Genomic DNA, 27,097 nt, shown 5'->3' on the forward strand with positions numbered 1-27,097 from the left:
ACCTTAAACTATAGCGGAGGCCTAGTTGCACGACCTTAAACTGCATGGTCCTAGTTGTATGACTTTAAACTGCATAACCACGGTCAAGCTATATGACCTTAAACCATAATGCACGTCTTGGGCACATGACGTTGAATTGCTTCGCACAGGTCCAGGAGGCATGACCTTAAAGATGCCCCCACATATGCACACACCCCTTTTACATGCATCTTCACGCACTTCTTCCCTAACCGACCCATTCGTGTGCGCACACCACCTTCATTGCTTCCCCAGTGAGTCCACATACATGCACACCCCTTTTATGTGCATCTTCACCCACGTCTTCCCTAACCGACCCATTCGTGTGCGCACACCACCTCCATTGCCTCCCCAGTGAGTCCACACACGTGCACACTACCTTTACATGCATCTCCATGCATGCTTTCCCTAACCAACCCGCTCGTGTGCGCTCACCATCTTCATTATCGTTATCTATCATTCCCCAGTGAATTCATTCACCATTCCCCAGTGAGTCCTACCCATGCTCACAGAACGGCGAATCATTCCACCTCCATACTTGCCATTAACCAGTGGGTCACCATCGTGCACCCACCATTCATACATCATCCATCTTTCATAGGTAGCCTCGTTCCATCTCCCTAAAGTGAGTCGAAACCATCACATACTCACTTCATGGCCTCTACAGACTGCCATTTATGACCACTACGATCCAGCTGTATGACTCTAAACTATAGTGCACGTCCTGACCGCATGACATAAAAAGGCTTTGCACAGGTCCAGAAGGCATATCTCTCAGCGAGGCTTGCAGACGGCGCTGCTCATCGCCATCCGCAGATGTATCCTCAACGCCTCAGTAAAGAGCACAGACTGCGAAACTCATTGCCGCCCGCAGGGGTCTTCCCCTGTTGAGAGCCTATCGCAGACGGTGATGCCTGTCACCGCCCGCGAGAGGTCTCGACAATCTCTATCGCTGTCTGTAATATTCCTTCACGCGCACAGTGCCTATCGCCGTCCACGAGCTTCCTTCGCGTTCTCGGTGCCCATCGCCGTCCACAAGCCTCCTTTGTGCGTTCGATGCTCATCATCGTTCCTCCTGCGTCCCACGCCTATCATCGTGCGTCTCATGAGAACTATCGCCACACACTTCACAAATGACTATCGTTGCACGCTCCACGAGAGGCTATCGCCGCCCTTGCAGGGGCGAGCTGCCTTCTTGTGTTGCTAGTGGCAATGCCTAGTGTCGTTCGTAGTTCCCTGCTCCCCCTCAAGCCATGTAGTGTCTAGCACCATCCAAGGGTCGTGACACTGCTACTCCACGGTCATGGGTGGCAACGTCTAGAGCCGTTGGGACCCTATATATCTGTCGTCTTGTGCCTTCTCTTCATTATCTCCTCTTCTTACTTGATTGAGGGTTGACCTAGCCTAGCACCGCTATATCGGCCTCGATTTCGAGTAGTATTGTAGTCATGCTGGTCCTGGGTACCATGCCCAACTTGCTACCACTCCGAGTCAGTCACTGTTCGACTATCAAGCTAGTCTCATCCCTTTATCAAGTGTTCTTCTCTCTTCGACCTTTGTTCAAGCCTTCCACTTCATCACTCTAACCCCTCACATTCTTAGCCACGTAAATGTGGGTTGCCCTAAGCCAAGGGTGGGCCCTTTGACCCACTTGTCCTACATATTAACCATAGTAGTGTTGTGCAGAAAAACAAGGAGATCGCAGGTCAAGGGAGGCGATTCTGAACCAGCTAAAACAACTAGGGGGTTTTCTGTCGTGATCTAAGAGGGCGCCCACGCGAGTTAGCCTGAGTAAGTCATGAACCCAGGTGAGGTTGGTCCCCACCTCATATCCAAAATTCCTCTTTGGATACCTACCGTTGTTCTTGAACAAGGTTCTCGAGAGAGCGATCTCAAGTCCCGGGTTTTCTGAACCCGGGACATTGTCACCTAATCACCTAAATCCGGGAAGGCGAGATCGAGGCACCTAGCCATTAGCAAGTTGTTTTTAGACTTTTTTTAAGTAGGGGGAAAGTTTATATAGAGCCAAGGCACTAAACAATCAAATTTGAGCCTACCTCAAAAATTTCACTAGAGGAGGTTGTTTTCTTGCCCAAATATCCTCAAATTGATCATCTCGACCTCAAAATAAATAAAAATGAAAGAAAAATAGATTTCAAGTTTTGGAAATAGGACATTTTGTAACACAATTTTGGACCGTCAACTTTAAAGATTTTCAAGTTTTCATAGATCTATTGATCAACACTATTTTTGAAGCTTTAAACTTTATAAATAAAGATGAAAATATATTTTAAGGCTATCACAAATATTTTCAGTATTGAAACCACATTTCTCAACACTATTTGAAGGTAAGCTGTAATTTGATGGTTTAGAGCCTAGGCTCTATACCATTGTTCACAAAACCGGCCGTTCAAACCAGAACTGGCCAGTTAGATCGGTACCGACAAGGTACTGATTCTGGTTAAGGCCGATTTTGCGGTACTACTCAATAGACGCCGCTCTCCAAAACAAATCGGTAAAAAAACCTGTCGGTTCAATGTCAAACCGACGGTATTTTCTCAAAGCCGGGTGGTTTTCAGCTAACCGGACCGGTTTGTCGATATATTGGTGTTTTAGAGTAAATAACGGTAATGTATAAATAACAGCGTTATTTTGAAATAGAGATCGCTATATGTAGCTGGAAAACTGGGAATCCAACTTTTCACCATTTTTTATTCGGTTTGCGGCCATTTTTTGGTTTTTGGTTTTTTTTTTTATGTTTTTTTTGTTGTTGTGTGCGTGTGTGTGTGTGTGTGTGTGTGTTTTAATGGTTTAAAACACTACATAATGAATATAAAACAAGCAATTTTGATTTAAACATTGAAAAAAAAAAGAAGAGTTTCTTGGATTGAAATGGCGGATTTTTTAGGTTTTTGAAAATTTTCGCCATTCTTTCAATAATCTCCTCAATACCTAATGGTTCTTGAAGATATTTGAGGGGTTTTATTGCTATTCGAAGTATTTACTAGATTCAAGTTTTAATTTGTCCAGAAAACAAAAAAATCAAAGGTTTATTTTTGCCCGAAAAGCTGTCGCTCCGAGAACCTGTGTTCTACCCAAAAACAGATATTTTTTTTCCATTTATTTGTTGTGTTTTTATCAAATTCAGTTGTGTATTTCAATCATTGAGGCTTCATATCTCAAATAAAATTGGTATGTTTATTTATGATTGAGTAAATTTTTTTATACCAATTTTTTCGGTGCACCATATCATAAAAATTTCATAGATCTGAAATTTCTGCCTTTTCTTCAATTAAATTTAAAATACTGAATATGTTTTGATGATATTTGGTGCATTTGAAAGATGATCGAAGCCTTTACAATGCATGTATGTTTATTTGTTCGATTTTCCAAATGTTGAAGGTCGTTTCTTGCTCGAAATGTTGATTCATTTTTGGGGTTTTTGAAAAGTTGATTTTTCTAAAAAAGATATTTTGTTTAAGAAAATTATGTTTGGGAAGCGTTTTTCTATTTAACTTAATAAAATTATTTTTAATAGAATTATGATTTTTTAATAAAATGATGTTTTTTGATGAATATGGGAAGTGTTTTTCTATTTTGCTTAATAAAATTATTCTTTTGATAAAATTATTTTTTTGATGAAATTGATTATTCTTTTTGATAAGCACATGATAAAGTCGCTCAATTTTTTTAAATAAGTCTTTTTAAGTTGATATAGTTATATTTGTAACGATGGAAATGGGATAGTTTGTTTTTTTAAGTGCATGTAAAAATTTTGGTTGCCTTATATTCAATGAAACACTACACCGTCTTGTATGTGCTTGGTTCTTCTATGTTTCCCGTTTTTTTTTTCCTTTTTTTATCAAGTTTTTGGAATATTATGGAAAGAGTCTTTAAAATATCAGCCATTTTTTAAAAAAATTGGCCGACTAACTCGGGATCAGTCACTGGTCGATCTCGATCTGGCCCGATTCCACAGAGAGAGAGAGTTTTGCAAAGATCTTAATTTCAAATCATCTCTCATTTGAGAAATTGATTTTTCAAAAAAAAAAATTCATTTTGCTTAGTAAAGTTATGTTTTTTTTATCAATATTGGAACTTTTTTTCTTTGCTTAATAAAAGTATCTTTCGAACAAAACTATGTTTTTTGATGAATATGGGAACTGATTTTCTATTTATGCTTAACAAAAATTTTTTTGATAAAATTATGGTTTTTTTAATAAAATTATGTTTTATGATGAATGTAGGAAGTAATTTTCCATTTTGCTTAGTAAAATTATTTTTTGATAAAATTATGGGCTTTTTAATAAAAGTATGTTTTATGATAAATGTGGGAAGTGTTTTATGATAAATATGGGAAGTGTTTTTCTATTTTGCTTAACAAAATTATTTTTTGATCAAATTATTTGTTCTATTGTTCTTAATTTTTGATAAAATCAATGCACAACACACTGATATGGACATCGTAGATACATAAAAGAACATATAAGAGCAATATAACATATTAGTGTGTTGTACACATCATGAGACGTATTTTTGTGAAGCATGCCTTTTTTAACTTCATCGAAAAAGTATCGTATGAATGAAAAAGTTTATATAAGGATGCACCTCAAAAATCCATCGAAAAATGTAGTTTTAATGTTGAAAAACCCTTTGATTGATCATCGAGATGTATGACCATGAAAAATAAAAAGATTTTAAGTCTCAAAAATAGTGCATTTTACAACATATTATCTACACCGTCCATTTTCAAGATTTTCATATGTTTATAGATCTACATGATTTTAACCATTTTTGAAATTTAAAATTTTATAATTAGATATAAAAATAGATTTTGAGATAATCCTAATAACATTTTACATCAAAATTATATACCATGATAAAATTTGAAGGTGCACCTTACCTCTACAGCTACGGATGCATCTGTATGCCAACTGCACCCTTGTATGAATTATGCTTTATCTAACTATATGGAAAATGTCCTTTCTATTTCTTGTCTTAATTAGTTGGCATTTTTATTTTATTTAAAAGCATCAAGCTACTTTTGTTATTTGCACAAAAGTTCATTAACTTTCATTCCTAATGTCAGCGATTTTTGTATATAAAAAAAAAACTAGATAGTTTTTCATATAAGGTTTGGGATAAATATGCTAATTCTTGGAAGAAGATGTTATATGACAAAAATATCTTCAAAAAATATCTTAAGCTATTTTCATGTATAGGACCATAATATTTGAATATTATTTTATAAAACGTTGTTTCAATTTTTTTTTGTAAGATAAATATATGTAATAAGATATTATACACTTAGTCTAAATATTTTGTTTTTTTTTAAATTTTTTTGGAAGTTTTGGACCCTTTTTTTTTTAAAAAAAATCTACTCGACCAGTTAGTCCAGTTAACCGCCCCAGTTAGTCCGGTTTCGGTTCAATCCGCTCCCAGCCTCATGTCCGATTAACCGTTCTGGTTCGATTTTACGAACACTAATCTCGACATCAAGATGCATGAGTATGAGAAAAAAATGGATTTCAAGTTTCAGAAGTAGTGCATCTTATAGGGCATATTTTGACCGTTAATATTCAAGATTTTCATAGATATGTTTAATTTACATTATTTTTTAAGTTTTAAATTTTATAATAAAAAATAAAAGAATATTTCAAAGCTATTATAAAAAATTTTAATATTAAAACCATATTTTTCGACACTATTTGATGGCTCTAATTGATTGTTTAGAGCCTCGGCTCTATACAAACCGCACCCATGTTATATTCATATGTACCGGTGGACTCGACCCTGTTACCTGAATTGACGGGGTCCAAGCCAGATCCCAGACCCAGACCCAGACCCAGACCTAGACCCAAGCTGGGTCAAGCTCCAGTTGTTTGGACCAGGCCCAACCCGCTGGGTCAAACAGTACGACCCGGATTGTTCGGTTGGGGGGCAATACAGAGAGGAGAGGTGCTTATGGGTTTTATTGGAGGGGAAAGAGGAGTACGTCGTTGTGAGAGAGAGATGAAGAGGTGGGTGTCGGGTTTATTGGTGGGGAAAGAGGATTACCTCATACACATTGCTCTATTTGGGGCATTTGCAGCCCTGTGCGCGAGATCTGTGGGTCAGCAGAGAGAAATTGAAACCCTAGAATGGGAAAAGGAAGAGCTCCAGAATAAGAACAAGGCCCTCAAGAACACCATGTGGCAGTGGAAGCAGCACCTCTTCTCTCAAACCTCTCATAACCCGGCTCTTTCTCTTTCTAGACTCAAAACCATCTATGGAGAAGTTGATACCCAAACCCCGCAAGGTAGCTACTTCTGCGTGCTCTCTCTGCTTTCTATAAATTGCGCCAATTATCTGCTATTTGTTGGAGGCTTGTTCTGTTATGGGGTGTTTGGTTTGAAATGGTAAGAAGGATTGAGCTTCGCATTCTAGAGCGGCAAGTTGTTGAATTCATAATTTTTTTATTTTTTTTTATTTTTAAATTTCACTTTTTGGTCAGATAAATTATGAGGCATTCTATTTTCTCTCAAAAAATTATCAGGCATTCTATTTGAGACTTCAAAACTTGCAACAGATAGGAAATGCTGAAAGGAGTCTGACAAGATGAGATCAGTTATAAAAATGGAAAGAGTAAATGGTATCTCAGACATAAGGCTTTATATTGATGAACCTCAAAGGAGTGGCCTCTCTTGTAATACTAACTAAGTGGGGGATCGGACTTTTTCATATGGCTTTTAACAGTTCAATTCTATTTTCATGCTCGTTCATCACTTTATTGAAACTCTTGAGAGGAAGGTGTCCATCTTGAGAGGGTTTTATTTTTTCTACCTCATTGTTGCGCACTACTCCATGGGGAATGCTGTTCGCTGGTGGATAGCGTTCTATGAATGTCATGCCAAGACCATGGATCTTTCCTTGTAATTTTCGAATCTCACGAATGATGTCTCACAAGACATTATCCTAATCGATGATAATGGCAAAGAATGTTTTCCTAGTTGCTAACTCCCATCCTAGCTTGGTTAATGGGGCCAAGTTAATGTCTTAAATCTTTTGATACAAAACATACCTTACTCTTCAGTTTAAAATTGAGTTCCAATTGAAAATGATTGGGTGCATTTGGTTAGGTTGGACACATGTATTGTTCCCTTCCAAGTTTGGATGGATGGTGATGGGAGAGCAGTATATCTAGAAAACCCTTTCCAAAATTGTGAAGTCATTGGAGTGGAATTTGGTATTCCAAAGATGAGGCCCTTGGCATAACTAGTTTTAGGGGTTTTTTCTTTTTTGCTTTTTTTTTTGGGAGAGCACCATGATTGACCTTTAGGAGCTCTTTTAGGATTTCACACCTTCTCCTCAAGTCTGGGGATTGTTCATATTAGCTTTTGCCAGATTTTGGATGGCATGCATTTTCAAAAAGAAAAGAATATTTTAGATGGAAACTTACGGAGTTTTGCTTCTAGAAAAGCAAAGTTAGAAGTTGTGTATAAGTTGGACATGAAAAGGGCATATGGTTATGCAAATTGGCATTTCTTGATGATATACTTTGTAGGATAGAATTTGCTGAGATATTGAGGGATTGACTCAACGTCAATCACAATAAGTTAGATTCACTGCAATCCAAATAATATTGATATTATTTACATACACAAAAGTACAATATGTCATGTTAGTTTCATTTTCTCATGTTAAAACCAAATGTCTTTTCTTTTTTTTTTTTTTGTTTTTTTTGAGAATTGACAGCCAAATGTTCTTGTTATAAATATTAAATAAGGCTCTCTTTAACTTCAACTGCATAAGAAATTACATACTATTTCTTATTTTAGGAAATCAATTAGAAGTCACATTTATTCTAGAGGATTGGTTAGGAACCTTGAAGCAGACAATATTCACTTGTACATTCAATAAAACATCTACATATTTAATGAGCTCGAGACTTAGAGGATGAGAACAATGGACATTGTCCTGATGAAGTATGAAGTTGTCGATGATTGATGTAATTTGAGGATTCCACATGTTGTTGTTGACAGTATGAATCATAGTTATCAGAATCCAGATCGAATCAAATGTGGGAATTGGGTTTGGATGTGGATCATGATGAGCAGAAAGCTCCCTATGGTAACAAATGTGGTATGTACACCCTGAAATCTAGGGATCTCCATCCCAATAAGTGGGGTAGCTCGATCCAAACTTAAATGAGATCGAATTAGAAATTGTATAGGACCAAGATCATTTGGTTAAAAATTGAGGTCCCTTGTCGCACTTTACTAGTATAGTAATCTAGTATATACTATTCTAATATGCCACACTACTTTGTGATATTATATTTCTATGCTATCCTACAACATTTTGCTATATACTATATTTTATTGTATTGTACTATATAATATTGTGCTAAAAGCTACTACATTCAAATCTACTCTATACAACTATATAATGTACACTACACTATATGGTATATACTACTACCACACTGGTAGACTATACTGTATTGGTTTTCTATCCCACAATGCTATACTCCATCGCCATGCTATCTTATATTGCTATGCCGTAATATAATGCTAGGGTATTTAGATCCAATGTAACTTAGAGCCTCGGTCCCTAGTAGGAAGGATCGAGATTCCAAAATTTAAGAATTGCAGAGGAGCGAGATCCCTTCTCAGGAGAGCGGGGTTGGGGTTCCAAAGCGGAATTCACCCCATAAGAACTATATTATGAATTGCATGAGCTATTCTTGCTCAAGCGGAAGTCACATAAATGATGGTCCCTCCTAGCTGTCAATTCCTAATGGAATCTTCCTATGATCCCTTCATTTGTGTAGAGCTTTGCATTCAATTTGAGGTTATCTATGTAATGAGTCCTCTAAATAGTGTCTTTAGTACTCATGAATAAGTTTCCTTGTTATAGCGAACCATCTAAATGCCTAAAACGCCTCCTCTGACCCAAATCTTCCATGTGGAAAATGTTTTGTGTGACTTATTCCATGGCATTGTCTCTCGTGACTAGAAGTTTGTAAACATGCACTAAAAGAGCAACTTTCTCTAAATATTACAATTGAGAAAAGAAAATTCTTATTAAGTGAGTTGACTGAACAGGAAGCAATTACTATCACGAAGTTGAAGTTTGGTATTACTTTTCTATTTCTAGTCCTTGAAACCATGCTCCTTGAGCTTGTAGCCACCTAGTGTTGTCAAAGGTGACACAATCTTATCTATTAATGCCATACTTGCTGAGGTGACATGCACATTGCAAAATGTGTGTGTGTGAAATAGAGAGAGAGAGAGAGAGAGAGAGAGAGAGAGAGAGAGAGAGAGAGAGAGAGAGAGAGAGAGAGAGAGAGAGAGAGAGAGAGAGAGAGAGAGTCATTAAAATGTTTGAACCACCTTAAAAAATTAGGAGGTGGTTAAGTCTACAATTATTCCAACAAGTGGTTACTTTTAAAAATCCTTTCATTTAGGTACCTCATCATAATTGTTTTTAATAATTGTTCTAAGCTTGAAGTCCTGGACAAGTAAGGGTGTTTCAATAATTTCACCCAATGAAGTCACTTGAGCCAAGTGACCTAAAATAACCTTTCTTGTTCTGGGTTCAAACTCTGGAATAGTTTCTCGTTAAAAAAATCTTGTTATGTGTGCTAGAAAAATTATTTGCTAAGTCAAGAGTGAGTTGCGCATAAAAATCACAATAAAATCTGGAAATATCTTTAAAAATCCAAAAATTGGAAAACTTAAAAAAAAATAATGGGAGTCACTAAAGCTATGAAGAATCCTCGAATGTTCTTTATTGAAATTTAATTCGAAAATATGAAACCCAATTTCACTTACCCAAATTTTCATGGTTGGTCCATCAATCTTTGTGCTTGGTGCGAAAGGACGCCTCAAATATTTGTCAAGGAGTTCTCAGTTCAATTGAAACCCCTAAACTAGATTTGGGATTTGAGTTCAGATCAAGTTGCTCTGAGCTCTTTAAATTTTCGGTGCAATAGTATTTGATTTTCAAAATCTTACAAATCTAAAATTTTGAGTGGTTTTGTGGAAAAGAAGCTTATTCTCTGATAGAGATCTTAGAACATGGCTTGGGTAACAAATTTCAACAAAGATTTGGTTAGGATTGTGAAAAGATTGCAATGTTTTAATCTTTGGCCAAAACCTAAAAAATCAACGAACTTATTGTTCTTATCTCAAATCTAATCTTTCTAATAGGTAGAAGGATACAAAAATGGTCCTAAACTCTAATTTTTAAAGGACAACAATGCATGATCGAGGATAATTAAAGAAAAATAAGGTTTTGTTTTCCTCCCCCCTTTTGTACTTTGTAAATCCTTAGACTTGGAGTCCGTCAGAGTTAGTACAGTTACTCAAAACAAGTAGGGTATTTTAACCCCCTTTACCTTAGTCATGGGGTTTTAGTCTCAGCATTGACTTGGGTAAGCCTGAGTTGGAATCACCAAAGTTTTCCAACACTGTTAAAAGTTAACCGCTTTGATGCTATTTATTTGATTTAACCACCTCATTGAGTTTTTAAGGTGCTTTGACCATTTCATTGATATTTTTCCAAGATTATATAAGTCCATGGGCTTATACTATAGCATGAGCCAAATTGAGCTAGAGGGATTCGGACCTGAAATTTGCACACGTGTAGATCTCATCTAGGAGATCAAAATAGAAAAGAAAAAGATTTCACACAATAAAATGTGAGAAAATGAGTTTGGTGAATGGTTAATCAACCCTTCAATAACTCAAAATCGTTTTTCTTTTCTAAATTGTTTATTTTTCCTATCAAAGATGTGTGAAGTTTCACCTGAGAAAACTCTCTAGCTAAATGTTTTAGCCAATAGTCTTGTGTTGTAGCATGGGCTCTTTGGCTTATAGAATCATTTATCTCTCTGTCTCTCTCTTCTCTTTCGCTCTCTATCTAGACATACACACACACACCCACACCCACACCCACATGGGATGACGTTAACAATAGGTTTTGACCTAAAATGAACAGTAGTTTATGTCATGCTCCTTGTTGTTACATCTTGATCAGAGGGTTGAAAATGCATATTACTACTTGAATTTTAATCGTTTCTCTATATGAAATTTTATACATGTTTATTGCATAATACGGTGCACAATAATCAATATAACACTAGTATTTTTACAAAATACATAATTACCAAACTACCCCTAAGAAATAATGGGGGTAGTTTGGCCATTTTAAATTTTTAAAATAATTTTCTTATATTTTTATGTTGTGCTTCATGGTCTTAATTATATATGCTTAAATTTTCAGATTAAATTGATTTGTAAAAAATAATAATAATCAAAATTCAAGTAGTAACATACATTTTCAACCATCCAATCAAGATCTAATGGCTAGGGATATGACCTAAACCACTATTAATTCTAGGTCAAGATCTATCTATATATATATATATATATATATATATATATATATATATATATATATGTATATATATGCAGTTTCTATAGGACCTAGACCTTGTTAAAGAAAGTAAAGCCTCACCTTTGAAACCTTGTCCGGAAAATGCTTTGGGTATGGGAAATCTCTATGTGGCTCTAAAATCAATATCCATCATTGATTATAAAATTTGTAGCTAAAAAAATGGTACAGATCTTATGGATAAAGCTAACCATCGCTTTGTTATTTGTCTGTTTTTGTGCATGTTAGATCTACGGTTAGATGTGTTCAAAATCAACCTTTTTCCTTTGAAATTGTTTAGATATCCTAACCATAGTGGTTTAGGACGATCCTTGAAAAAGGGCCCTAAAAACTTAAAACTTGCACCTAGCACCAGAAAATGGGGGGATGATGTTAAGTGTATAGTAAATGTCTAAATAAGCTTGCAAGCATCTCTCTCTTTCTCTCTCTCACTCACACACACACATTCAGCTTCCTTTATGAAATGCATTATTTGTTGAATAATGGCTAAGCATGCAACAATATACACAGTGGTTTCATTTAATGACCATACATGCATGCATAATATCAGGACACTATCATCAACCATGTGCAGTATGGTTATAATGTTATGCACAAAGAGGATCATACATGCATACACCTTGTGCCGATGGGTGGGCGATCTGAGAGGGCACCCCAGAGGAGGACGAGGGCTGCGGCTTGAGGAGGTGGATGTGGTTGCAGTAGAGGGGGGGAGGCTCAATAGGAGAAGGGTGGGAAAGTGGGGGAGCTTGCCTCTGCCCGTAGCCGTTCCCATTTCTTCATTTAGGTGCTGATTCTAGAGTTATCATTCTTGAAATTTCATTCCATTCAAATCTAGCATTTCACTCTATTTGCGTGCTATTCATCAATGTATTTGTTTACCAAGGACTGATGGCATCGAAACGTCTAAGCTATTTGCTGCACTTCACTTTGGAGCTTGCTTTCTTAATTGTATTCCTTGATACAGGGATGGCCAATGAAGCGGTTGGAAAAGATTCCACATTACAGGCATCAAAGTTTGTCATTTGATTTGTCATTTTGGATTCGAAAGAGAGATGTATCACTATCTCGTCTTGTTAGCAATAATGAGGTAAGTACTGATGATACATATTGATATAAATGTTTTGAAAGGGGAACATTGAGAGAGTACAAGACAATTGCCAGTTTATAAACACTGATGTGAATCATCATTCCCAGGTGTACCTTTTATGTTATTTACAAGTTACCCGTTTTCAGGTTATGGGGTATCCTTTTTTATTCAATTTGGAGTTTTTTTTTGTGGTGATTTTGTATCTTTACTTCTGGTTATGGGGTATCCTTTTATGTTATTTACAAGTGACCCCTTTTCTGGTTATGGGTTTTTTTTGTCGTGATTTTGTACCTTTTATGTCTGAACCTTGGGATGCATCTATACTGCTTAGCATCTCTTTTCCAGAAAGGGATACTCTTGAGTCTTGACAGTATTGGTAGGTAAAAAACTGAGTAATTTCTAATTTTCTTTGCAGCTAATATCGGCAATTTACACAAGAGGAACATTATACCTCTCTTTTCTATTTTTTTCTTTTTCTTTTTAAGGTAATTTGCAAAATTCTATTTGGCATGTAAGAAATATACAAGTGACATATATTGTGCCCTTATGGAATATGACTCACAGTACTCTTTATGAAAATGTTTTGTACAAAACATGTGACCTATCAGTGAAGAGATGAGGGGCGCCATATTGGGAGAGAGTGGGGTGGGTGGGTGGGGACAGGTGGTGTCTGATTTGCAACGTGGCCGAAATTTTAGACCTAGCCCTAAGCTGTGATAGCTCACTTTCTTTAGCTAGGGATTGTGCTGTAGTATTTCATTCTCTCAAAGTGTGCTGGAGTACCACATGTAGAGGTATGATGATGTCAAGGATTTTTTAAAAGGAAGCCTCGAGTTGCTTGGCACGAGAAAGTTTTAAGGCCCCATTTTATAGCATTTTAGGAGTCAAATTCCTCAAGGAGATTAGGCCCCTAATTGAGATTGACTATTTTCCATCCTTCCAGCATGGCCAGGCCGTCGTCGAGTCAGCCATCCCTACAGACCTTGAAAAGGAGCCCCTTATCCGAGATAATCTGTCTCGGAAAAGGCCTCCAGTAGACCGGGGTTACTAACTGAACAACCATTAGTGTCGAGTTTTTATTACTCCAGCCAAAGGCTAGGTCTTTTGATGGTCATCGGCCTTGATCGACTGTTCATAGTACAATTCATAATGGAGTCCCTTGCAGACCAAGCCCAGTAGTCTTTTCAAGTTTGGGCCCAAAAGATGATTGAGGAGTTTGTGCGACCCCCTTGCTCTTGTGAAGAGATGAGGGGCACCATATTGAGGGAAGAGTGGGGAGGTGGGTGGGTGGGCGGGGACAGGTGGTGTCTGATTTACAACGTGGCCGAAATTTTAGACCTAGCCCTGAGCTGTGATAGCTCTCTTTCTTTAGCTAGGGATTGTGCTGTAGTATTTCATTCTCTCAAAGTGTGCTGGAGTACCACATGTAGAGGGATGATGATGTCAAGGATTTGTTAAAAGGCAGCCTCGAGTTGCTTGGCACGAGAAAGTTTTTAGGCCCATTTAATAACATTCTAGGAGTCAAATTCCTCAAGGAGATTGGGCCCCTAATTGAGATAGACTATTTTCCATCCTTCCAGCATGGCCAGGCCGTCGTCGAGTCAGCCATCCTTGCAGACCTTGAAAAGGAGCCTTTTATCCGAGATGAGCTGTCTCGGAAAAGGCCTCCAGTAGACCGGGGTTACCAACTGAACAACCATCAGTGTCGAGTTTTTATTACTCCAGCCAAAGGCTAGGTCTTTTGATGATCATCGGCCTTGATCGACTGATCATAGTACAATTCATAGGGGAGTCCCTTGCAGACCAAGCCAAGTAGTCTTTTCTAGTTTGGGCCCAAAAGATGACTGAGGAGTTTGTGCGACCCCCTTGCTCTTGTGAAGAGATGAGGGGCACCATATTGGGGGAAGAGTGGGGTGGTGGGTGGGTGGGTGGGGACAGGTGGTGTCTGATTTACAACGTGGCTGAAATTTTAGACCTAGCTCTGAGCTGTGATAACTCTCTTTCTTTAGCTAGGGATTGTGCTGTAGTATTTCATTCTCTCAAAGTGTGCTGGAGTACCACATGTAGAGGGATGATGATGTCAAGGATTTGTTAAAAGGCGGCCTCGAGTTGCTTGGCACGAGAAAGTTTTTAGGCCCATTTAATAACATTCTAGGAGTCAAATTCCTCAAGGAGATTGGGCCCCTAATTGAGATTGACTATTTTACATCCTTCCAGCATGGCCAGGCCGTCGTCGAGTCAGCCATCCTTGCAGACCTTGAAATGGAGCCCCTTATCCGAGATGAGCTGTCTCGGAAAAGGCCTCCAGTAGACCGGGGTTACTAACTTAACAACCATCAGTGTCGAGTTTTTATTACTCCAGCCAAAGGCTAGGTCTTTTGATGCTCATCGGCCTTGATCGACTGATCATAGTACAATTCATAGGGGAGTCCCTTGCAGACCAAGCCAAGTAGTCTTTTCTAGTTTGGGCCCTAAAGATGACTGAGGAGTTTGTGCGACCCCCTTGCTCTTGTGAAGAGATGAGGGGCACCATATTGGGGGAAGAGTGGGGTGGTGGGTGGGTTGGTGGGGACAGGTGGTGTATGATTTACAACGTGGCCGAAATTTTAGACCTAGCTCTGAGCTGTGATAGCTCTCTTTCTTTGGCTAGGGATTGTGCTGTAGTATTTCATTCTCTAAAAGTGTGCTGGAGTACCACATGTAGAGGGATGATGATGTCAAGGATTTGTTAAAAGGCAGCCTCGAGTTGCTTGGCACGAGAAAGTTTTTAGGCCCATTTAATAACTTTCTAGGAGTCAAATTCCTCAAGGAGATTGGGCCCCTAATCGAGATAGACTATTTTCCATCCTTCCAGCATGGCCTGGCCGTCGTCGAGTCAGCCATCCCTGCAGACCTTGAAAAGGAGCCCCTTATCCGAGATGAGTTGTCTCGGAAAAGGCCTCTAGTAGACCGGGGTTACCAACTGAACAACCATCAGTGTCGAGTTTTTATTACTCCAGCCAAAGGCTAGGTCTTTTGATGATCATCGGCCTTGATCGACTGATCATAGTACAATTCATAGGGGAGTCCCTTGCAGACCAAGCCAAGTAGTCTTTTCTAGTTTGGGCCCAAAAGATGACTGAGGAGTTTGTGCGACCCCCTTGCTCTTGTGAAGAGATGAGGGGCACCATATTGGGGGAAGAGTGGGGTGGTGGGTGGGTGGGTGGGGACAGGTGGTGTCTGATTTACATTGTGGCCGAAATTTTAGACCTAGCCTTGAGTTGTGATAGCTCTCTTTCTTTAGCTAGGGATTGTGCTGTAGTATTTCATTCTCTCAAAGTGTGCTGGAGTACCACATGTAGAGGGATGGTGATGTCAAGGATTTGTTAAATGGCAGCCTCGAGTTGCTTGGCACGAGAAAGTTTTTAGGCCCATTTAATAACATTCTAGGAATCAAATTTCTCAAGGAGATTGGGTCCCTAATTGAGATTAAGTATTTTCCATCCTTCCAGCATGGCCAGGCCGTCGTCGAGTCAGCCATCCCTGCAGACCTTGAAAAGGAGCCCCTTATCCGAGATGAGCTGTCTCGGAAAAGGCCTCCAGTAGATCGGGGTTACCAACTGAACAACCATCAGTGTCGAGTTTTTATTACTCCAGCCAAAGGCTAGGTCTTTTGATGGTCATCGGCTTTGTTCGACTGATCACAGTACAATTCATAGGGAAGTCCCTTGCAAACCAAGCCAAGTAGTCTTTTCTAGTTTGGGCCCAAAAGATGACTGAGGAGTTTATGTGACCCTCAACCCTCGCTCTTGTGGAGCATTTTTGAAGTTTTCATTCTGCTCTAACAGAATTATCCAAAGATTAGAGTTCAGGGAGGCCCTCCTAGGAAATAGGCCCTAGGAGGGAATGGGATGGGCCTCAAGTACAGTGTAATATTTGCTGAATAGATTTGGGGTGTCACCAACATCCACCAAAACAATAGTAAACTGGGGGCCCATAAATGATCTGCCACTGGGGCATGGCGGAAGAGTTTATCAAGTGATTCCTGAGCATCCTTGCACCTTGAACATTATTGCGCAGCTGTATGCCCTTGCCTTGTAGTTGGTCCCCTGTGCAGACTTTGTCTTATAGGGGAAGCCATGTTGACGAGAGTTGACAGGTTTGGGTGGTGACTGAGCTTGGTAGGAGTTAACTAAAAAGGAGGTAGAGGGAGATGTCTAGGGTGGGAGTACTAAATCGCCTTGGGAAGATAGATGCCGAGGTTTCAGCCCCAAGCTAGAGATCTTTTTACTTCCTAATTTATCCAGTCTCTTTTTTTCTTTTGCAGTAAAGTGAATACTTTCAGAAAAATCTCTAGTAAATTGATCCTTTAGCCTTCCAGGCCAATAGGAGTTTGCCCTGGTTAGGCCCAGGGGAGCCATCCCAAACTATCTAGGTCATATTCGTGTTTAATAACTTGCCGCCACTGCTGGTCTTCCTGGTTGATGACCCACCACCACCACATCTCAAAGAGTGCTGCATTTGTAGTCCTGATTTTCCTACTTCCAGTCCATTGCACATCTTCAAGCTGCAGGCCGTGTCCTATCTCACCAAGTGAAATCGGTGTTCACTCCATGACGACCTTGTGTGGTCTTCTGATACAGAGGGGTGTGGCACTCCAGGTACTTGTGGGAAGGGAATCTACTGCACATCCTAATGTAGGGCTAACTCTGCACCCATTTTAACATGAATCATGATGCCAATCGCATACATCTTCCTTTTGGCCATGCAACGTGATAGTAATTCATTAAGCAACATGATGCCCTTTTATCTAGTTAATGTATGCCTGAGATCTGCTCAAATCTTGTGCTCCTCAAGCATGATTAGGTTATGTATGGATCGATAACGAAATACAAAAAGATAAGAGAGTGAAAGCAATAAGCAGATAAATAATGCAATCCCTTTTTTGAGTTTTTTCTTTAAAAAGTTAGACTGTTTTTATTTCTTATATATTTTTGAATTGTACAATATGTGTGTTGTAACAAAATGAGAGTTGAGTGTGTATACAAAGTTGTCCCAAGAAATTGGGTGTCAATAAAATTGAATTGAAGTAGAGAAGCTACATCTGAAGTGTAAAGAGTACTATATGCTAATTTTGCCATTTTGTTTGGGGGTGTTGTTGGTAGTAGACAAGGATGGAGAGTCGGTCAGAACCCTCTTTGGGCAGCTCATTGGTGATACTGCTTACTTTCCTCCATGTGTCTCTAAAGGTCATGGAAGGTCACAGAGTTGCATATTTTGTCAAAGACATGGTTGTGCCTCCCAGGATAATCTAAAGCTCTTTCGTGCATGGAAATGATGTTTGCTGTGTCCCCCTTTATAATTAAATTGTACCCCCGCTTCTATCAAAGTTTTGAATCTGGCTAGGAGGACTAGTTCATTAGTGTCTGGAATCTGTGTTGTTCCACTTATCCTGAGTAGGTGAGTAGGACTTGTCTCCCGTAGTTTCTTTATAGGCCCCCAACACCGGTCATATGGTTCTTAGTTAAAATTCCAATGACATTTACCTTGATTGCTCCCCTGCTTGCAGGCAACCATAGTGAGGGTCTTGGGTTGCTGAGTGTGAATGGGTATACGAAATGGCCTGTCAACATGGATCGATGGCTGAGTAGTCTTGGAATTCCTTTCTATTTAGGATTTCCTTTCTATTTAGGGCCCATGTTATGACCAGGTTTTCTATTCCATCTTTGATTATCACTAACCTTCAAAGTTGAGTTTTGAAGGTTCACCAACTGTTGAGAGGATGATCTACTGGAGAACTTTTTAAAACTTTTCAATTATTTGTTTAGTACCATTAAAAGTTTTATGTTTGTTAACACTTCCTTTTGTTTTTTGAACTGTGCGTTTTCTTTGAACAAAGGAGTTTGTTTATTCACACTTTGGAATCAATTATCCATGGCTTTCCATGGCTATTTATATGTATATTTATATATATGAAGTTAGTGGTTACAATGAGACGAAGGAGAGTCAATATAGCATGCATACAGGAAATTAAGTGGAAATGAGCACAAGGAAATTGATCATCATCTTCATCGAAGCCTTTTCCCAAGCTAAGGAATATATATATATATATATATATATATATATATATATATATATATCTATATATTCCTCATTTCTTATTTGAATTTTATAAATGAGCACAAGGAAATTGATCATCATCATGACTTCATTTCGTATTTGAATTTTAATATTTTTTCTACGAATCCAAATAATTTGAAATTTTAGACGTGCATTCTTCAAAAATAGGAGAATCTAATAAAAATATCAAAAATATAATTTGCAAGAGATAAATTTACCAAAATACCCCTGAAACGCTTCGGGCGTATTTTGGTAAATTTATTTTTTGCGCATTATTTTTAAAATATTTTTATTAGGTGCGCCTTAATAAGAAGAATGAATTCCTAAAATTTCAAGTTATTTGGATTTGTAGAAAAAGAATTAAAATTCAAACATGAAATGAAGTCGTGATCGTCAGATCGGCCCAGATTCAATCTGGGCTGTTGGGCTCATATGTTCATATGAGCTAGTGGGCTAATCTCAGCATTTTCCATATATATATTATATAAATATATATATAGAGGCCGGTTTGTATAGAGCCGAGGCTCTAAACGATCAAATTAGAGCCCACCTTCAAATAGTGTCGAGAAATATGGTTTCAATGCTAGAAAGTTTTGTGATAGTCTTAAATTATATTTTCATCTTTAGTTGTAAAATTTAAAGCTTAAAAAATAATGTAGATCGAGCAGATCTATATGAAAACTTGAAAATCTATAGTTTAGAGCCTACCTCAGAACTTTCACTAGTAGAGGTTGTTTTGATGCCCAAATATCATCAAATTGATCTTCTTGACATCATGATGCATTGGTACGAGAAAAAAATGGATTTCAAGTTTTGGAAATAGTGCATTTTGTAACACAGTTTTGGACGGTCAATTTTCAAGATTTTAAAGTTTTCATATAGATCCGCTCGATCTACACTATTTTTAAAGCTTTAAAGTTTATAACTAGAGATGAAAATATAATTTAAGGCTTTCACCAAACTTTCCAATATTGAAACCATATTTCTCGACACTACTTGAAGGTGGGCTCTAATTTGATCGTTTAGAGCCTTGGCTCTATACAAACCGCACTATATATATATATATATATATATATATATATATATATACACACACACACACATACATATACTTATGTATTTTTACTGTTTTTCACTGTTCCCATTTTTTCCTCTTTGGAAACAAAGGAGTTTCTGGCCACTTTTTTGAGATACCCTCAAAATTTGGCTGCCAGTTAAATGCCTCAAAAGATTAGAGCCTAATTCATCTCATGCCTGTTTAAAGCCTTGTTAAAAAAATGCTGTTAAAGCCATTATAATAGTTACCACTGCAACCCATGGCATCATAAAATGGAGTGCGATAGACATATAGGACATGTTCATTATGGCTACAAATCTACATTTAAATGCCTGTTTTATTAAATGAAATATAAGTGCAATTGTAATGATTTTGTTAAATAATTACCATTTTTTACTTCTGATAGAGCCCACTATTTTTTCCTCCCTGTCCCCAATTTTCTCTTTTTCCTATTTGTTTGTTTATTCTATGACAAAGTAATTGACTTCAGCCATTGTATTGTTATATTAATATGTACCCTGCTTCTATGCCCATTATATTTCCTTAATTTTCTTCCTTTTTTTTTTCTTCCATTTGGCACTTGCTTTGACCCAGAGATTTATTGGATACAATACTTGCAGGATTGTGTTTCATCTTATCTCCAAGCAGAATTTCTTTCTCCTTTGTTTTTTTTAATTTTTTTTTATTTTTGGAGAATTGAAATGCATTTTTTTTAATGAACTAGTCTCTTAACAGTTGGGTTTAGTTTGCACATGCAGGCTGGCGAGGGGCATTGAAATGAGGGTTTCAAACTTGGCTTCATTTTGCAGCCCATATTTCTGATTTGGTCTAGAGTCAAATTTGACACTGATATTGGTGATTAGGAATAGCAGCTCTTGGCATGAACCTGTCTTTGTTGAATTTAGGAAAAAATGTTTTTTCTCTACTTTGAAAGAAAGGTTTTACTTGGTTGCAAGTTTCCAGGATGGAGAAGAAAATTAGGTTTCCAATCAATGTTTGATTTTCTTAACTATATATTTATTGTGCTTCCCTCCCTTCCTCCCTCCCTGTAAAGTAGTTTCTGATGAACACATCTCTTTCTGAAATAGTTTTCTTTTTTATCTGTGGGAAAATAACAGTTGATATATGTACTTATATCCAATGTGGCCCAGGAGTTTCCATCCCGAGTTGTGCCTGCATTCCGAGTTGTGCTTTCATGTATCGCAATTTTGCATCAGGAAAATCCTGATTATGTAAAATTTCTTATAGATTTGATCTATGGATGATTATTTGAAAAGAGTGGGTTTTGGGAGTATTAAGATCACCTTGTGACCATCACCACGAAAACCCCCATTTTCTTCTCGGCGGTTGGTAATGAGAGGTCACGCCAAATGTCTATGTACCCAAATTTGGCAGGCTTTGTCTCCTTGGAATCTCAGGCTCACTTGGTCCAGCCGTAGGGGTGGCAATCGGGTTGGGCCATCCCGACCCGATGAGTTGGCTGCACTGTGTCTGGGTCCAAAGGACTTGAGCCAGACCTGAATTGGGTCCAGTTTTGAGTTTGGGCCCTATAGGGCCAGGTCCGGATTAACCCCAACTTGGTGTATATAAGCATAAAATATATAACTATATAAGTAAAATAATGATAGTTATATATTATGATCAGTGTTCTGAGACTCGGCCAAGGCCACTCGGACTTGGTTGAGTAACTTTGCCGAGCCCTATGGGTAAGGCGAGTTTTGGGCGAGTACGCTGTACACCATGTTTGTAAAGTTTATTTATATGGTTGCAGTTGGCGTATGGATGCATCCGTAGCTGTAGAGGTAAGGTGCACTTACAAATTTTATCATGGTATATAATTTTGATGTAAAATGTTCTTAGGATTATCTCAAAATCTATTTTTATATCTAATTATAAAATTTTAAATTTTAAACATGGTTAAAATCAAGTAGATTTATAAACATATGAAAATCTTGAAAATGGATGGTGTAGATAATATGTTGTAAAATGCACTATTTCATCGACTTAAAAGGATGATTCTCCATGTCTTTGATCTTATTTTTCATCACAAAACGAAGGGAAATATGTCACGATCTTTTTGCAATGAAATTCACCCGATTTGGTCATCATTGAAGCACTTTCCAAATTGGGGAGGTCGCCGGAAAATGGGTTTATGGTAACCGGAAAACTTGCTTTCTTTGAACTCGAAATTAGTTAACTTTTGGTCGCCAATCACGCGTAAATTTTACCTCAAAATGAAGCTCTTTGAAATGTGGTTGCAACGGACCCACATTTGAGGTATTAAGTTGTTGGGGCTTCAAGATATGACCTCTTGAATAATGGGATATCTATTTATAAGAATTTGAAACACGAGTTTCAAAATTCATCTTCTCTCTAGAAATTCTCGTCTTAGGTTTCGTCACAATGCGTTCCATATACCAAAACAAGCGGCTCGACGAGCTCTTCAACATACGAAAATTTGAGCTCAAAGAGTTCTCAGTTACCCCAATCGAAACCCTTAAAACTAGATTTGGGATTTGAGTTCAGATTTAGTTGCTCTGAGCTGTTTAAATATTCGGTGCAATAATTTTTCATTTTCAAAATCTTGCAAATCTGAGATTTTGTGGAAAACAAGCTTATTATTCGATGGAGAACTAAAAATGTAGTTTTGGTAACAAGTTTCAACCAAGATTGGGCTAGGGTTGCGAAAAGATTGCAATGTTTCAATCCTAAGCCAAAACCTAAAAGCTCAAAAAATTTGTTGTTTTTATCCCAAATCTAATCTTTCTAATAGGTAGAAGGATAATAGGTAGAAGGATACAAAAATGAACCGAAACTCTAATTGTTAAAGGCAAACAATTATTGATCGAGGATAATTAAAGAAAAAGGAGGTCTTGTTTTCCTCCCCCCATTTGTACTCTGAATCTTTAGACTTGAGACTGTCTTGAGTTACTACACTAACTCAATCAAGTAGGGTAATATTAACCCTCTTTACCTTATTCGGGGGGTTTTAGTCTCAGCATTGACTTGGGCAAGCCCGAGTTGGAATTGCCAAAATTTTCCAACACTGCTAAAAGCTATTTAGTTGATTCAACCACCCCATTTAGTTTACGGGTGCTTTGACCATTTCATTGATATTGTCCAAAGATTGCATAAGCCCATGGGCTTATACTATAGCAAGAGCCACCTTGAGGTAGGGGGGTTTGGATCTGAATTTTGCACATGTATAGATTTCATGTAGGAGATAAAAATGAAATAGAAAAAAAAAATGATGAGTCAGTCAGGCTACTTACATAACAATATCATCCATCATCCTTGGGCTGGTTTGACGGTCATGACTTAATTTTGTATTTGAATTTTTATTTTTTTATACAAATCCAAATGATTTTAAATTTTAGGCGTTCATTATTCTAATCAAAGCATGTCAAATAAAAATATTGAAAAACTAATTCGTAAAAGATAAATTGATAAAAATACCTTTGAAAGTTTTGAGATATTTTGATCAATTTATTTTTTGTATATATATATATATATTTTATATTTTTATTATATTATCTTGGTTTTAAGGAATAAACATGTAAAATTTCAAGTGATTTGGATTTGTAGAAAGAAAATGAAAATTTAAATACGAATTAATGTCGTAACCGTCAAATCGGCCCAAATTTAATTTAAGCCGTTGGGCTGATATTGTTATGTAAGCAGCCTAGTTGACTCTCTCTCTCTCTCTCTCTCTCTCTCTCTCTCTCTCTATATATATATATATATATATATGTCTTTCCAACATTTGTAGGCGAAAATGAATAGTGATTTTGCCTATGCTCATTACCGTCAAAAGTTCGTCGTACGGTCATGATTGTGCAGTAGTATTTCGATTTTCATTTTTTTTTTTTTATAAATCGAAGTGATTTAAACTTTGAAGCGTGTGTACATCTTAGTGAGGCGCACCTAGTAAAAATATGAAAAAAATATTTCGTAAAATATAAATTTATCAAAATACCCTTGTAAATTTTTAGAGGTATTTTGGTCAATTTATATTTTGTGAATTATTATTTTTATATTTTTATTAGATTTTCCTATTTTTGATGAACACACGTTCCGAATTTCAGATCATTCCAATTTATAGAAACAAATTGAAAATTAGAAATTGAAACATTAACGGACAACAGTGATCGTGGGACGAACTTTGGACGGTGATGAGCATAGGTGAAATCACTGTTCATTTTTGCCTATAGGCGTTGCGTGTATTTTCCTATATATATATATATATATATATATATATATCTATATATAAGACCAAGGCCTTATGAAAAGAAAGTAATGCTTCACCTTTGAAACGTTGTCCGAAAAACATTTTGGGTATGGGAAATCTCTATATGGCTCTAAAATAATGTCTATTACTGATTTTGAAATTTGTAGCTCAAAAAAATGGTACAGATCATATGGATAAAGCTAACCATAGTTTTTTCGGTTGTTTGTTTTGGTGCATGTTAGATCTAGGGTTAGATGTGCTCCAAATCAAGTTTTTTTCCTTTGAAATTGTTCATCTAGTGATTTAGGACGATCCTTACAGAATGGCTCTAAAAAGTTGCACCTAGCACCATAAAATGGGGGGATGATGGTAATGTACAGTAAATGTGTATGGGAGTTTGCAATCATCTATGTGTTTCTAGGGGTGGCAATGGACCCGGACCCCGCCCATACCCGCTGAGCATATCCGACACGGGTTTGGGTATGGGTCCAAGTTTTGGACGGTGGGTAGGATCGGGGTCCAATAAAGGATACCCGGATAGTCCCGGATTTGGGTATGGGTCATGCTATACCCGACCTGATGGGTATTTGGATTCGAATTTTTAGTTTACCCAAAGGCTAAAGCCTCAACCCTAAAATCGTTCAATACTTGTCATCTTTCCTTACATTCTCAAACGGCCAAACCCCATCGCCATTCTCCCTCTTTGCAATTCTCCCTCTCTTAGTTTTTTTGGAGACATAGCTCGCTCTCTGGATCTCGAATGTCTCTCTCTCTTTCTCTCTCTTTCTCTCTCTCTAATTGCCCACCCCTCAAAAATTAGTTATCTATTATTCACCATTATAGACTACAAAAAAAGAAGCTCATAGTAAGGGTGGCAATGGACCCGACTAAACCAGGGACTTGACGGGATGGATCCGGGACCCGACGGATATGGGTATAGGTCCAACTTTTGGACCCGACAGGTCAAGTCCGGGTCTAAAACTTGGAGCTAAATACATTCGGGTTTGCATCCGAGTCCAGCCAGACCCGACCCATTGCCACCCCTATTTGACTCTCTCTCACACACGCATACAACTCCTTATTATGAAATGCATTATTTGTTGAATAATGGCTAAACATGCAACAATACACGCTGGTTTAATTAAATGGATTGCCCCATTCATGCATTAATATTGGCACTGTATCATAAACCATGTGCAGTATGGTTACTTGCATAAAAAGGATCATTCACGTACACACCTTGTGCAAACACACTTATATTACAAGGAAAATTACAAAAACCCTCAAGACCACTTTTTATTTGATTTATCTCCAGTCTAACTTTTTCTTTCACTTTTTTCTCAAAATATACTTTTTTTTGCAAATACCTCCGAACCAAATAAAAAATAAAAAAACGCCTAAACTATCCTCCCTTACTTTTACCTTACCCACCCTTCTCTTTCCTCTATCCCACCAAAATAGGGGCTTTGGCATTGTGCAAGTTCGGTCTGGCAGTAGGGCTCCGTGTAAAGTGCGGTTTGGCAAATAGGGCTTTGATACTGTGTAAAATGCAATGAGGCGGGCAGTTTGGCTAGATTTCAAGGCTCTGGCACTGTATAAAGGGCGGTCCGGTAATACTCAGTTTTGATTTAGTAGTTGTCTTAGGGCAGTTCGACACTTGTACGCTCTGACAATGTGATGGTACGCTCCAGCAATGTGCTATTGGGGTCTAAAAGTCAACATCAAATCTGGTCAAAATAATTTTTGTGGATGAGAATGGCATTTCTTTTTAAAAAAATGAACTTTTCCCCTCGGGGTTATTGACATAGAAAATTTATTTGGAGGTACAAAGTGAGAAAGAAAATTAGGTTGGTGGTAAGTTGTATAAAAAGTGTGGTCTTAGAAATTTTTTTTGTAATTTCCCTATATGATATTAACGATTAATAGAGATAGGATGGTTCAATCATATCGGTATCTGTTCCACTACTACAATTTGTTTCAACTAGTTTTAATGTTCCCTGCTTTGGTATAGAATCATTTGCATTTCCTCAAAAAAAACAAAGAAAAAGAAGAAAAACGATCTTGGAGAAGGATCTCATGTCCGATGTGGTCTGATATATGCTTCCATGTGCCTGAGTGCCTCATTTGTCATAAAGTGTATGCATTTGATTGTCTAAACTCTGTAGTTCATGAAAGAAAAACTAGACGAGTCTATTTTCTGTTCTTTATTTAGGTGCTGAATTCCTTGGAAGAATCTTTGGAGTTAATATTCTTGAAATTTCATTCCATCCAAACCTAGCATTTTACTCTATTTATGTGCAATTCATCGATGTATTTGTTTACCGAGGGCAGATTGCATTGAAAAGTCTCAGCTATTTGGTGCACTTCACTTTGAAGCTTGTTTTCTTAATTGTGTTCCTTCTTGCAGGGACGACCAATGAAGCGGTTGGAAAAGATTCCACATGAAAGGCATCAAAGTTTGTGGTTTGATTCTTCATTTTGGATTCAAAAGAGAGATGTATCATGAAATCTTGTTCATAGTTCACGCCCCCAACACACACGATCTATTTGGAAAATCCAAATCTAAGACGAGCTACCAAGAAAAAAATGAAGAACAAACACTGATTGAACTGTTTTATTTAGTAATTCTAGCTTAATTTTATTCAACTGTAGTTTCATGTTATTTTGGAATAAGTAAAGGTTACATAATGTATTTTTACTTTAGGTTGGGTTTACGAGTTATTTTTATTCAAGTAAATAGTATTATTGATTCTTGCGCTTAAATAATTGATGCATGAAAAGAATAGAAAGATTCATGTTTTATTAAAGAGAAGTTTTGCTTGGAGCCCAAATAGGGTTGTAGAGAAAAAACTCCCGGTTTTATTCAATTTGTGTTTGTATTTGATTGGAAATGTATTAATTTTTGTGTTTTTCATTGAGAATCTACATCAATTAACATTTTTTATTATTTTGTTGTTATTCATAAATTATAATCAAATTTTCTTATTCTTTATTGTATGTTGCTATAAGCTTTTCTTTTTTAAAAGTAAGTTATAATTAAAAATATAAAATAAGGAAGGTACTCCTTGGTCTCACGGAAAAAAAAAAAATTGTTTCTTCAAATATGCTATTTTACACTGGCTTAGATTATACTTAGAATGATACAAATCATAATTGATGGTTTAAA

At 37.3% G+C, this 27,097-nt stretch overlaps 2 long non-coding RNA genes across 2 annotated transcripts; both read left to right on the forward strand.

Annotated features, from left to right (window-relative positions):
* The first annotated feature begins 6,332 nt into the window (after positions 1 to 6,332).
* On the forward strand, positions 6,333 to 12,161 carry LOC148782027 (uncharacterized). Its single transcript, XR_016055277.1, has 2 exons — positions 6,333 to 6,416; positions 12,032 to 12,161. It is a non-coding gene; the product is annotated as an uncharacterized LOC148782027 (long non-coding RNA).
* Positions 12,162 to 12,481: 320 nt separating this feature from the next.
* Positions 12,482 to 26,694, forward strand: LOC148782028 (uncharacterized). The gene is made up of 2 exons (XR_016055276.1): positions 12,482 to 12,547; positions 26,339 to 26,694. It is a non-coding gene; the product is annotated as an uncharacterized LOC148782028 (long non-coding RNA).
* The last annotated feature ends 403 nt before the right edge of the window (positions 26,695 to 27,097 follow it).

The sequence above is a fragment of the Amborella trichopoda genome, chromosome 5, assembly GCF_054954075.1.
Source record: "Amborella trichopoda isolate Santa Cruz 75 chromosome 5, AtrichopodaSantaCruz75HAP2 v2.0, whole genome shotgun sequence".
Taxonomy (NCBI): domain Eukaryota; kingdom Viridiplantae; phylum Streptophyta; class Magnoliopsida; order Amborellales; family Amborellaceae; genus Amborella; species Amborella trichopoda.